This window comes from Cupressus sempervirens, chromosome 4, assembly GCF_028749045.1.
Source record: "Cupressus sempervirens isolate cs-2001-9-10 chromosome 4, ASM2874904v1, whole genome shotgun sequence".
Classification (NCBI taxonomy): Eukaryota; Viridiplantae; Streptophyta; class Pinopsida; order Cupressales; family Cupressaceae; genus Cupressus; species Cupressus sempervirens.
This window is the reverse complement of record NC_143121.1, coordinates 822,949,496-822,959,383: the sequence shown is the minus strand read 5'-3', so window position 1 is coordinate 822,959,383 and position 9,888 is coordinate 822,949,496. Positions and strand designations below refer to the sequence as shown.

At 28.2% G+C, this 9,888-nt stretch overlaps 1 pseudogene; it reads right to left on the bottom strand.

Moving 5' to 3' along the window:
- Window positions 1-3,656: 3,656 nt before the first annotated feature.
- Window positions 3,657-4,463, bottom strand: LOC149563914 (mRNA-decapping enzyme subunit 2 pseudogene; annotated as a pseudogene).
- Between the last annotated feature and the right edge of the window lie 5,425 nt (window positions 4,464-9,888).

The following is a 9,888-nucleotide window of genomic DNA, read 5'->3' as shown; positions in this document are numbered from 1 at the left end:
CGATCTCAATTCATAGAGAACTTAATAACTCATGACAAAACCCAATATAGATTCAAACTTTGAATTGTTCATTATTGAAAGTTGCTTCTACATGGATCTCTAACTCCATTAAATAACATCTGACTCCACAAAAGAGAAAACAAGAAATTCCCAAATTTGACAGATTTTGACAACTGGAAAAATATGCCATTTTTGGTAACTTCTAAAAAACCTCTAATTATTTTTTTTTGAAGTTTCCTATGTCTACCCTTTAAACCATAAAGGTGAATTGCCAACTAATCTTTGAAATTTAGAAAGAAATTTTGAAGTTATTACAAAGCAGCAAAAACAAAAAAACACCTAAAATATTTTAAAACTTAAATTCGAAGGTCAAGATGGAATTTTTGGCTCTTGAAAAATAAATCAAAACAGCCCCAACAAAGTTGGCTGAGTTGGAATCCACCTAAACTTTAGATTTTGGAAAAAAAACCAAAAAAATCTAAGAAAACCCCGATCTGAGTGAAAAGTTGTGACTCCGAACTTCTGCATCATAAAGAATTGAATTTGGATAATGTTGAATGTAAAAATAATTAATTGCACCCTTTTTGTTTTTATTAGTTATTTTCTAATGAAATCATGTAGAATCATATCAAAACTAAATATTATTTCAAAAGGTTCATCTTCACAAATTATTTTTAGTGATTTTAACAATACATTAAATTTTAAATTTATGTTAATATAAGTTTTATTATAATCAATAATTTATTAATTTAATACATATTATCATAGTTTCTATTACTCTATAACTATTTTCTCTTTAGTAAGCATATTCTATTGTAATCAATTTTGTTAATAAAACTTATTTTCAATTAATATCATTAGTTAATTTTCTTTGTAACAATTTTTTCTAAGATAATTAATTTAAACGTGTAAAATATTTAAGTTATAAATTCTTAAAAATTATTTTTCTAAATAGCAATGGCTAATCACTTATTTTCTTTTCAAAATTAAAAAATATAATTTTAAGAATCATGAGATTTGTAGTTAATACATAATGCATTTAAAGTTCCTTTTTTATTTTGATATGACTATTGTTATTTTTATATTTTAATTTTCATCATTTCCAAAATTTAAGGATAATTAAATTTATTAAATATTATAAAATAACAATATTAATAAATGTAGTATAATTCTTATTTTATAGAATAATAATTATTTAATATTGAATATTTAATATTAATTAATCAATAATTTATTTCATCAATAATTTTAAATTATACATTATATTTACTTTATAATTTTAGTTAAATTAAATATTATAATATATTATATTTACTATTAATTATAATTAAGTCAAGAGGCTTTCTACAGTGGAAGTGTTCATTAATGTAATTTTTTAACAATTTTGATAAACTATACAATCATTTGTATGTTGAGTTAGAAAGTGAACATTAATTTAATTAAAGATCAAAAATCTATTTTTTTATAGTTATAATTCAACAACAATCATCATATTATAGTGGAAGTGATAATAATAATTACATTTGGGTTAGACTACATTCCTAAAGAATTAGAAATGCATTGAAATGGAGATTGAAGAGGAAGAAGCCCTGTGTTCTAGTGCTCCCATTTCTTGTATAAGAATATATGTTTCCTCTCCTTAGTCTCTCTCTTTCTCTCACTTCTAGAGGCCTCGTGCCCACTATGTTGATCACATGAGGAAACACATATCAGCTGCCTCCTCTCTTGTCATGGGGATTTCTTCCTGGGTTGGAGCATGGAGATGGCAGCCAAAGTGGACATACCAAAAATAGTGGTACATCCATTAGGGACATTTTTTCACCTTAATAGTAAACCATTCTAGATTCATAATTACTCAGACAACATACAAAATATCAAAGCATAACAGGGCACATGAACTGTTTAACAAAATGAATAAAAAAATTTATATCATGATATTGCTATCAGAATTTAACTATGTAATTTTGAGTTAAACTCATTGGCCCATGCTTCATGAGTAGTGATTCAACATGAATCCATCTCCCATGAGAATAAATGGAACACTTAGCACTTATTAGATCTAGGTGATGCTCAAAGGGGTGAAGCACTAGGACTTCCTGGGAGGTCACCCATCTTAGTACTAGTCTAGCCTGAGCGTGCTTAACTACAAAATTTCCTCCATGGTTAAACACAAAGCTTGCAACCCCATTTGCAAAACCTTCATGAAGTTATCAAATTCTATATCATTTATTTAATTAGATTTTATAACATGATTATAGTTTCCTACATTTGTCCAATTCAAAAGATTTGAGACAAATGTGATTGGTTGTTGTTAAATCAAACTCCAATATTATGCAGTACCTTCATTAGTTTCCTTTTTCCTTTTAGGATCTTTTATGTTAATTGATTGTCAAATTTGACTGAAAATTTATAGAGAAAATAATTTAAATTAGATACTTAAAGTTAAAAAAATACAATTGTAATTATTTTATTAATTTTTTAATTTGTAAATGACGTTATAATATAAATAATTATTGCTATAGATAGTTGAAGATATAGTGAGAGAAGGAAGAAGAGACAGTGAAAGAGAGTAATTAGCCCGAGAGAGATGTGATAGAGAAAGAAAGACAACAAGGAGATGGTGAGATACATGAACTAGATATATGGTAATTATTGAAAAGTGGTGGAGAGAGAGAGGGGATTAGGATGAAACTTCAAAATTTGAAAAGGGAATCTATTTCATTAAACATATTTTTGAAGAAAATATATAATATATCATAAAATATTAAATATTGAATAATTATAATTTAGTATGGTAGACCAACTATATAATAATAATAATAGTAATAAAGATAATACACATTTCTCATTCTTCACGACAACTTCTACTACAATATATATATATATATATATATATATATATATATATATATATATATATATATATATATATATATATATATATATATATATATATATATATAGACGAACTATATAATAATAATAATAGTAATAAAGATAATACATATTTCTCATTCTTCACGACAACTTCTACTAGGTTATATATATATAGGTCAAGATATGTCCTATTTTCATAAATTATCTCAATGCAATAGACACCTAAAAAATGATATCTCAAGGCTTATTTTATATTTAGATAATATATATAAGCTAGTTAGTTACTCAACAAATTTGCCACTACATTACATTTTTTAATTGAAGAATTTATAACTTTCAATGTATTTCTTTAATTTCTAAATAAAATTTAGATATTTGATTCAAACATTCATGTCTTTTGTTAGCTGTTCATAGAAATAAGAAGTTTTAAAATCTATACTATTTTTAGAACTAGAACATGTTTACAGCAAAACAATTATGAATTCTCATATAGACTATAAAAATAAATAAAATTGATACTTTTATTTTGTAAAGGTTAAAAAAGAGGCAAGGAGATTTGTACTTTAATTCAAGTCTAATAAATCGTTTTGAGATATACAAACACTTTATGAGGAATTAAATTATTTAATACTTGAACAATGAATTAAAAAAAGAACAAACATTTAGAAACTGAAAGCAAAAATGATTTGAAAATGAAACTCATTTTAATTTAAAATATAAAGAATTAATTAGTTAAGTTTTTAAATTTATTTATTTTTAACAATTTTAGGATTGGTGTTTCATAAAAACTCCATTGGAGGCCAATTATTTTGCTCTTCATTAACTTTCCAAACAGTAGACACTTCATTGGTTTCATTCAATGATGTTGCAGATGATGGAACATGATTTCTTTTAATCCAATTTTTCAATTCTTCTAGAAATGGAAGAACCATAAAATACTTGTTGCACCTTTTTTCTATGATTGATAGTGGATGCCAAGCAATTTCACTCAATTCCTTCTTGATCTGTGGTTGAAAACTATAATTCTCATCCACTCCATTGATAATGTACATAACCACTCGTTTCCGCTCTTCAAAATTCTGAAGGAAATCACTGAACTTCAAAAGTGGTCTTATATCATATCCTGTCTCTTCCATTGATTCTCTGATCGCACAAATGTGATTGTCTTCATCAGGATCCGCCCATGCTCCACTAGGGAAGCTCCAACAACCACTACTCCACCTCCTCACAAGCAAACACCTCCTCTTGGAGTGGTCCAAAATTATTGAACCAGCAACTGGAATAGCGTTTCTGAAGGTGATGAATTCATCAAGTATCTCATCTACATGGTTTGCATGGTAAACTCTAAGTGGATCACATCTCTTAAAGAATAAATAGGTGAAGTCCTTTATGCTAAGAGACCTGAAACGATGATTTTCATCTACTATCTTGTTCTCGTAGAGCCACCGAGCTTGCTCTACTTGAAACATTAGGTATGGTATGAATTTAGATGCTTCCGGATCTGCAATCAAATCTCGAACAAACATATCATACAATTCGTGGATGGTCTTGTCTGAAGGATAGAGATAGCTACGACGTGCGTTCATTTTGCTCGACCCCTCCCTTCGTTGTTGTTGGAAGAGGAATAACAAGGATGGATGCAAATACAGTAGCGATTGTGGCTGAATAAATACAAACTCACCACGAAGATCAAGCGTCGCGTCTATTAGGTTAGCCTCTGCAAACGATTAACTTATCTTTGTCGATTCAACTAATCAAACATTGATGATAACACTTAAATGAACTTTAATTATCTTCAATTTAACTGCCAATGTTCATCTCATAAAACTGTCTTTCTATTGGGAAGTTGGTCTATTTAATATGACATTACAAATTGATATCTAGCCATCCATTTTGATGTTAATATCTAGCCATCTATGTTAATGTTAGGAAGGATAATGTTATGTAAATAAAAAGTATTTTTGGAGGGTTAAAGATTGGATTTGCATCATTATTTTGACTTGAGACATACAAAAAAACCTCTTCCTGGAAGTGAAATTTATGGTTATACTTAATGCTAATCATTATACACGGGCTACCCAAATTAGAACTTGTAAAGTGCAGTTAGGTAAATCAGGGTCTCTTTTAGAAAATTTGGACTCTTCTAATGGCTCGTAAAGGAAGATTTTTTTTTTTTAATAATAAATTTGTTGTCCAATCTTGAAATTGCTTCCTTGAAAGATCTAATTATTAATTAGTGACATAAATTTATTTAAATTGCTAATTTTTTCATATCATTGACTGATAGGTTCATTACAATACCAATAAATTTTTCTTTTGTTTCTTGAAAGTAAGAAGATCTTGATACTTTTTCCAACAAAATTTTAAATGTTAAGAATAGTGGAATTACTCATTTTCTTTTAAGCTAGATGAAGTTAGAGAGAGGTTGGTTCTTGCTTCATCTATAATAGATTCACCATTTAAAATTTATCCACTAATTATCTAAGGTTAAATTATTGATACAAATAGAATATTATCATTGAGAATACAAAAACTACAAAATGTGAGAAGTAGATTGATTAGTAACAATTATTTGTAATGCAAATGAATTGATTTTAAATTATTATAAAGATAAAGATAAATGAATACAACTACACATAAGACATATATCCAAGAGGTCTATGTGCAATCCAAATGTAAGGATACATATATCTTACAAAGAAAAATATCACTAAATATATAATAATATTAGATTGAAGTATGATACTATAATTAAGTTTTTACAATTAGACGGTGAACATTTACTTATCAAATAAAATAATTTATACCATCCATAATGTTGTTAATATTTACTTTAAAATATTATATTAATTATTTAATAATTAATGAAAATATAATTTCAAATTAAAATTAGTTTATAAATATACATTAATAACGAGCAATTTAATATATAAATTACACAATTTAACATTAAACTTGTAATACTTAAGTATAATATCTTTAAATAATAATAATATTTTTATAAGCATTAAAAATAAATAAATAATTAAAATATATATTTATTTAAAAATAAATAAATTATTAAATTATCAAAATAGTAGAAAAGAAAAAATATCTATTTTAAATAATAATTTGATTAGAGTCAAGGTATCTAAATATTGGGTGTGCAAAACTAGGTTGTGTTCTAGCAACACATGCCTGCATACTTTTTAAAAAGGACTAAACATTAGAAAAATAATTTACCAGCTCTTTTCTCATTGGTTTAAGTTTTTTTTTTTCAATTTTCTAAAAATTTAAAATCTTAAAAACACCGAAAAACTACATATTCACCAATTAGATAAATAAGGAAAATTAACAAAAATTAGATTAATTTTTTTAAAACTTACCCAAAGTTTAGAATATATATAGTTGGCACAATTCTCAAACTATGATTAATTGGCTTTAGTGAAGAGGAAAACATTAATCCTCGCTTATATAGGCAGGGACTAATAAACAAAATGAAAAGAAAATAATATATTCCGAACTAGAGTTAGAACAATTAGATATCAATTTTCTTGCATCACAATTGGCAGTATTTGGATCATATTCAAAGGGTATATGCCATCCCTAGGTATTGTCAATTTTTGTTTTGTGTGCATAGTTTGGGAAATGATTTATGGTTTCTCCCATTTCTCACTTTTTTATTGTTTCTTCATCCTCATATTTCATGAAATATACAATAGTATTACATATAGCTATCTATATCACCAATCTTGTTGCTTCTCATTATTTATAATTTATGACTAGACTAATATGTTTCTACTTCATCCAATTTCATTTCATAACTCTTTCACAATCTTTCATGCTATTTTCATGTCATATGAATGGATTTATTTTTCATTCTATGTATGTAATGCCCCCCAGGGAACCCAACATAAATTAACCTAAAGTTTCACTAAGATTTTTAAACATTATTTAAAAAAAGATTATAACAACAAGAGATAATATAGCAGAAGCAATAACTCACATAGATACAAACAAACCATAAAAAGATTACATCTCTAAAGGGCTTCGTGATGTTGAATCACATACATAAGTTTAATTAATAGTAAATCTGATACATAATGATTCTACACTATAGAATAACTACAAATAAGAATCTAATTAAATAATATACAATTACATAGGATGCTACTCGGCATAACTAGAATGCATAATCATCCATTGTACAAGTCATAGGATATGAAAATCTCAAAGAATATTTTGTACATCCAACAATGATATCCAGCTATTAGATCTCAATGGTATAAGAAACACTACCACCCAACCTCATCGAACCTAAATGGCCCACTCCTAACATGCTAAGGAGATAATCTCAATTCCCACATGAATATCAATCCCAAAAGTCATAACCAACATCTAGGTGAAAGAAAACCTGATAACAATCTATCTCATAGGTACCAAGACACAAATGACATCTAAACCCAAAGGCAACAAAGACACATAGGAAATCTACTATGTATGGGGAAAGTGTCATCGCATGAGCCAACTCTAAGGTTGCCTTGAAAGCCTCTCTGGACTCCGGTCCCCTAGTGTCTCTATGTGGCATCAGTATCCTTTTGTACAAACAAGGCATAATAATGAGGCAAGGTCACAACCAATAATCCTTTCTACTCCCATCCTAGCTTGTGCTAACACTCAAGACATGGGTGAGGAAAAACATTAACTCTTATTAATTCATTCTAAACCCATTTAATGAAATGTTACCACTTATTAAAACAACTTACAATGGGTTAGCCAAGCAACCTCTTTAGGGCTCCAACCTCCATTGCAAGCCACTTCCTAACATACACATAGATAAACTATCCTAAGTTCATAAAAAGAACAACTCATAAAATTTCAATTTTCACCTCAGTCTTATACAAGCAACCGGAAAGCACCTAAAGATAACTAATTGAAAACTCAAAGGTGACAACAAGAAAGCCACAATAATCACCTGAGTTCCATACAAGAAACTAGAAACCATGTAAAAATATAATTGATCAAAATGCAAAGGTTACATGTGGAAAATCACACCATTCACCTCAGTCCTATACAAGCAATTAGAAATCACTAACAAATAAATGATCAAAACTTGGTAAACATCTTGACTGGTCAACGTACTAAGTCACCCCAAACCAAACACAAAGTAAAACATACATCACAACAAACATAGTCTCATAATTTGCTTGGTTTTCAAAACATAAGATTTTGATTTAAAAATAGGGTTCGAGTTTCCATTTCCAAAATGTCATAAATACTAAAGTTTTCAAATAAACAAAATTAATAGAATTTTCTTAGTATTAGAAACCATTTCCTTATAATTGAATCCATTTTTAAAAAAATAACACCCTCAATTTTTTTAAAAAAAAATAACACCCTCAATTTTTTTAAAAAAAAACATAAACTATTAAACAATGTCTCATGATTAAGTATTATTATTATTAAAATTTTATTAAGTATCATTAAATTATTATTAATAATAATTATTAAATTAATAATGAAATAATATATAAATATATTATTTATTGATAAAAATACTAATATTAACAACAACAACAACAACAAATACAACAATAATAATATTATTAATTTTTAATAATATTAATATTATTAATATAATAATAATAATATTTATATAATATTAATATTATTAATATAATAATAATAATATTTATATAATAATAATATTATTATTAATATTAACAAAAAAATGGCGAGCAGAAAGCGAACAACAAAAATAGCGAATAGCAGAATCCCAACAAAAGACCCTAAGCCCATCCATTCAAACAAAGCAATTAAAAACTTAGGGCTCCGCCAGTAGAATATAGCTTGGTCTGGCTCGACTCCGTGCTTCCCTCATGACCAGAGCAAGGAAGGAGTCCTCAACACTCATACTACAGAGACAATCCCCACTTCTAACATCTATACACCTCTGGCAGAATGGCAATTGGAGAAGACAAAAATCTCGATAGGGAAATCATGTCTTATCTAGAATAAAATCTTCTCTGTTACAAGTTTAGACAAGCAAATCAAAATGTTCAACTCTACAAAATATGACAGGGCAAACCGCTTCTTGCCTTGCCGAGGGATTGAGGATCCGCCCCTCCCTCATATTACAACTTGGCAATCTCCTTTACTGCCCAACTCCTCTGTAGCCATGTCTCCACCTTACATTTCACCACACCAAAGAGCAAAGGATAACCACCATCTTAACCCTAAGTTTTCCTCTCTTGTCCTTCACCCCCCAACTAACCTTGATGACAGGGTTCTCATCATCAGTGATCAAATCAGTGAAGAATAATGGGTGGAATGCCAAGAGGTAGGACTATTCGCCTATTAGAATGGCCCTACCTCAGATTTACATAGATTGATCGACTAGCTTGATAATTACTGTGGCACCCAGGTATGTATCTCTAAATTTTCTGATAATATGCTCTTCCTTAGCTGTTATGATGATTTAATTAAGAAAGATTTTATTAACAGCTCTGAATGTATGTTCAAAGGCCATGCAGTTCATTTTTTTGACTGGATCCCTAACTGTAATGAAAATAATCTAGATTTTGCAATACCTTCATGGTATGTTGTTTATTCATTACCCCTAGAATTAAAGAATATCAATATTTAAAAAAAAAATGGGCAGATCTATAGGAAATCTAATAGGTGTGGATTTAGCATATGAAACTAGTAATAATGTGAAACTTCTAATTAGTGGCAAGGTCAATGACTCTAAGACAAAACAGTTAAAAATTATCACAAACAGATCTAAATACGATTTAGAGTTTATTAAATATGAAGGGAAAATCTTGGATATCATCAAATTGGATGATGAGAGATGTCAATCTTTCAACATGATAGATGTAACAATGAATCTCAGTAAGACCATTCCTTTACTTAGAAGAAGAAACTAGAAAATGCTCCAAGAAGATCAAACAAATGAGGAATGCTTTACAAGAGTTGGATCAAACTGGCTTGATTCGTCTCCCTTCAAGGAATATTACAGGGCAAAACAGA